Below are 5,219 nucleotides of genomic sequence, written 5' to 3' on the forward strand. Positions count from 1 at the left end.
TGTAAACACATAATCAGTTCCAACCGAAATTACTTTCAATAATATGTTATGCAAATAACATTATATTCAGAATTGAGTAAATGAGTCAAATGGTACTTTTGAGTGTGCAAGGATGCATGGGGGAAAAAAAATGGATAGATCACAAAGGGAAATGGAAGGTGCCCCTGCAGACTAAACATCTTTCTGAAAATAAAGGAGTGGAATAGGTGTGAAGAAGGGTTGAAGAACTGGCCAGGAATGAAGCTTAACATCTAAATCATTTGGATCATTTAGGAGGACAAAAGGTACAGAGTTAAGAGAACTAGAGACACACAGTATGGTGGAGAGAAAATGGAAGATACCAACACCAGTTGTCAGGGAAGATGTGACTAAAGTAGTGAGGCTGGGAGATGAAGGGTAATGGACATTGCCAATCCTGTCTTTAAGGAAATTGTTAGGTTCTGAGTGGGGAGGGAGATAGAAAGGGGTAGATGACAGAGGGGAGAAGTATTCAAATGGGATGTGTGGCGGAATGCCGGGCTAGTGATTCCGGCACCACTTGGGGAGCCGCGGGCTTTATGGAGTGGGTGAGCGTGCGACTTGTGGGGCGGGATTGGAGGTAGCTTTATGACCGCTTTCGAGGTTCGTTGAGCTGGCGCAAGTAGACGACTTAGAGTAAGTTGTTAGTTTTCTATAATAAGTTTGTAGGATGTTTGTTGGTTCACGGGGTTCCGGAGTAAGCCCTTGCTTTCCACCACTGGAACTATGTGGGAACACAGTTCAATGATGGGTGTGGCTGCCGACTCCTTAAGTCCCAGAACTGGTCAACAGCTCACTGAGATGGGATGTTAGTAATAGAAGTTATTACAGAGTAAATATAAGGTGAAGTAAAAATTTGTTTTATTCACTCACCTGGCCTCACCCTCTTACGAATAAGAGGGGAGACCGGCTGGAATGAAGTTGCAGTAATATAAGTATAAAAAGCGTAGATATGCTGTCTAAGCTGTGAAGAGAGGCAGTCGAGAGATGGAGTCTCTGATGTTTCTTCAGTTACAGTATGCCGGATACAAAAGGGGGGTCTGTTGGCCCACAGGGTTCACTAGCAAGCCCTTGCGGGATGGGTGCGGCTGCCCACTAGTTAGTCCTAGGGCTGGTCAACAGCTCATAAACGGGATGGTGGATACAAACTGTAACACGGTGAATCATTGTTGATTGTCGAATTTTTGAGGCCTTGGTTTTCGCTGGGATACGCCCAGATGGAGAGCTGAAGACCAGCTACAGGGTGATCAGGCCTGAAGGGTCGTCCAGTCGTCATCTCTGCTACTTCCTGCTTTTGTACCTTTTTTATAGATGTTGGTTGGACTGCCTCTGTGACACTAACTATGATATAAGCTAAACATGCAGGGACAGGATAGTTTCTTTTACATAATAGTCACTAGGTAGATTTTCTACATAAGTTTCATTTCTGCAGGAATGACACTTACAGATAAGAAATGAAACTTACAGAATACGCATGTGCAGCTTAATACAAGCGTGGAAAAGTACAAGGTTTTCATTCTGATTAACAGCCAAAACTACAAGGTCACATAAATATGAGAGTGCTGCGCGGCAGTTATACAGAAATAAAATAAGACATTTACAGGATGATCCATGTCATGGTTCTTATCTTCAAAGATCTCTGCAGAGAGGTACTAGACAGTTTACAGGCACCTCCTTAGGTTCGATCCTGACAGGGAAGGTAAAACTGATGGTACCCATGACACAGCTTGCCAAATTTAGAGACATGGATCCAAAATCAACTTTCACAGGAAGAACATGTTTTGCCTTCTTTTAAACTCATTGTAAGGGACATTGGTCTATATAAGCCTGACCTTAGTATTAGGCACACCAGAGGAAATGTTTCATTCTTTTCCATGGATGTCTTCATTGATAAAAGATTATGGAAATAAACCTTACTGATGATAGAGAAGAAAGTATATAATTTATATTCACATTTTAAATGTAGATATCAAGTTGATTGAAGACTTTAAATTAACTTAATCAGATCATGGGAACTAGAGATACGGGAGCAGAATGGACTTGTTTGGGCTGCTGGATTAAGAAAAGGTAAGATAGTGGTAGAAAAGAAAGAGACAAGAGTCCATGAAAGAAGGAACAGATGAAGGAGATGGAGAAGGGAGGGAAACTCACTAATCTAGATTCACAAACTAAAAAAGAGAAACCAAACTCCAGACTTACTTTCACTGATGCCTAGAAGCATCTTGCAGGCCTTGGGTAGCAGGATCCTGCAGGCCTTCATAGCCCTGGGAAGTTTAGCAGCAGCTCTTAGTGCTTTCATCTTTGGCCATCTCTACTACAAACACAGACTGATTCCCTAATTTGGTATGGAAAAAAAGACATATACAAAAAAGTTTAAGTAGACAAAAAAAGAGAATAAGGGGGGTGGGATGGAAGGTGATATGTTTGTTCTGTTTTGCTTTAGAAGTGGGGGAGGAAATGAAAGCTAACATCTCAGCTACTGTTTGTAGAAAGCAGAATTTCTGAGATTCCTGCACACAATAGGAACACCCAAGGTAGTTCTTCAGTTTGTAAAGTAATTGCAAACTGTGCATGATGCATTCAAAGGCAAGTAGATATAATTGTAAACATTAGTGACTACAGAGAATACATCCGTTTTGATCCTGATTTTGAAAATTTCATAATAAACAGAATTCCATGATACTTGAGGCCATTTTTAGATCAATGTCTTCGTGAGTGTGGGCTTTTGGGCTTATAAATGCTTTGATGCACCACTGCTCTTTTCCTTTTATCTTGACACCCTTATAACAAAGAATGCAATTTAATTAATTGATTGAAGGCATTTTTTTTTCTGGCGAACACATCTAGAAAGGTATACCACCTGAATACATGCCATTGACAGGGCATCCATAATAATCAGATTCTGGAGCCGAAAAAAGAACTCCATTCTTTCAGATGTAAAAAGCTAGTCAAAATGATACCTGATAACTCAGTCCTGCTGCAGGTGTCTCGTATGTCATTGCTGGGCAGTTGTCAGAGTAATGAACTGAGAGCCTAGAATTCAAGATTCTACTCCCACCTCTACCACTCACTGACTGTGTTACATTTGGCAACCCATAAGTGGCTCTTCTCTGTTTGAGAGGTAGGATGTTTCAGTGTTTCAGGAGCTAGAATGAGTCTCGAAAGTACAGGATACAATCCCTTGATATTCCATTATTCTAAAAATCTTCCAGGATGATAATGCCATGTTTGTTTAAATACTTAAAATTTATTTTAATATTTTCCATTCCTTATTTGCTTTCATTTGTCACTTGCCTTAATTACAATATTGGTTAATTACATTAATTAAAATATGAAGCCAGGGTTTGTATATTACTGGAAACCTAATAAGCTTCCTTGTCTTACAAAATAATGCAAAATAAGAATAAACACAATTTTAAAAAAAATATTCTCAGATTCAGATATTATGTAAGACTATGTGTAACCATAACTCATTATTGATGAATCCAAATAACTAACATCCTTCAACCAGCACATCTACATGTGTTATTGATGTACTATAGGGTTACTGAGCAGTAAAATAATGTAAGCCTTCCCTGGTAGCCTGGCTACATGTTCATTTTGTTGGTAGCAAATATGCTCCCAACTGGAGTAGCCCACTACAGAGCTGCTCGAGCCTTGCTCTGCCCCCCTGCAGCAGCCAGAGGGACCTCCAGGCTCCCATAGGGTGCTAGCATGGGGGTTGGCAGGGGGTATGGGGCCTGGAAAGCTCAGCCAGATTCAGCAGCAGCTCTCTTCTGGGCCTGTTCATGTTGCGGGGCGGGGAAGGGCTGCACAGGAGGCGTCCTGATGCACAGGGGCTGGGAGACAGCTGGTACTGGAGCCAGAAAAACTCTTCCATCATGTGCACATCTGGACTCTTCGCTGCCAGCCAGCCTGATGCCCAGGTGCTCTCTACCCAGCAAGGGGATGGTGAGGAGCTGTCCCACTGGTGAGGCAGCTGCCAATGAGCCCCATGCTGGGTGGAGATTCCCTGTCTAGACGGGGGCCTGTTAGCAGCTGCCACACTGACTGGCAGGACAGCTCCTGGCCAGCCCACTGCTGAATGGAGCGTCCCTGCCCAGCCAAGGCTCAGTGGCAGCTGCCCCACAAATGGGACATCTGCCAGGAAGCCTCTGGGTGAGAGGAGAAGTAGGGAGTTCCTCAGTCCCAATGCTGCTCAGCTTCCAAATCCTGTGGGGAGCCAGGAGCTGCTCAGTAGGCCTGTGCAAATAGGGAACTATTCAATTCAGGTTCATATTTGTCTGATTCGGATGCCTGTGATTTGATTTGGAGCTCTGAATCAGTTTTCAGCTTCGATTCAGAGCCGATTTGGAGATTTGGCCATAGGGTATAATGGGGATTCAATGAAATATGTATAACTTTGTTGTTGTTTGTCTGATTCAAATGAAACATGCAGGGATGGTAGCCTCTTCTGAGAACATGAAGTCTGCCAAGTTTCAAGGAGATAGGTGAAGAATTATCTGGGAAACTGCACCTCAAAGTTCTGAAAGCAAAACTCATGTCGTGGGTGTGTATTAAGCCACAGGGAGGTGAAAACTGCAGGGGTAGTAGCCCTTCCAAGTTTCAAAGTGATAAGTGCAGGGGTTTCTGGGAAACTGCATCTCAAGCTGCTGACAAGCAAAACTTGAGGCGACACTGTGTGTGTGTTAAGGCACAGTGGGGTGAAAACTGCAGGCTGGCTAGGCCCTGCTGTGGCCATGAATCCTGCTAGCTGTCAAGGGGATGGGTGCAGGGGGAGTGTGGTTTCTTGGGTCTTGCACTGCTGGCTTTTAACAGGCAAAACTCATGACATGGGTGCTTGTGTGACTGCATCTTTCTTAGGGCAAAGCGGGGGGTGGTGAAAAAAACCTACTGCAGGCCTGCCAGGCGCTGCTGCAGTCACAAAGCTTGCCATCTGCAAAAGAGATACGTGTGGGGAGCAGGGTTTTGGGGTCCTGCACCTCTGGCTGCTAACAGGCAAAACCTATGATGTGGGTAGGTGACTCTGTGTGTGTTAAGGTACACCCTCACTGGAGCTGAAGCCTCTGCACAACATATCAGTGTGCCCCAGTGAGGCCGCTTCCTCCCCTATAGCCTCATCCTGGTCCACCACTGTAAATGACGGCAGGTCAAAATAACTTAAGTGGCTCAACGCCAGTAGCATCAGCATCAAAGGTACT

This window comes from Crocodylus siamensis, chromosome 2, assembly GCF_052110815.1.
Source record: "Crocodylus siamensis isolate JL-2025a chromosome 2, ASM5211081v1, whole genome shotgun sequence".
NCBI classification, from domain to species: domain Eukaryota; kingdom Metazoa; phylum Chordata; order Crocodylia; family Crocodylidae; genus Crocodylus; species Crocodylus siamensis.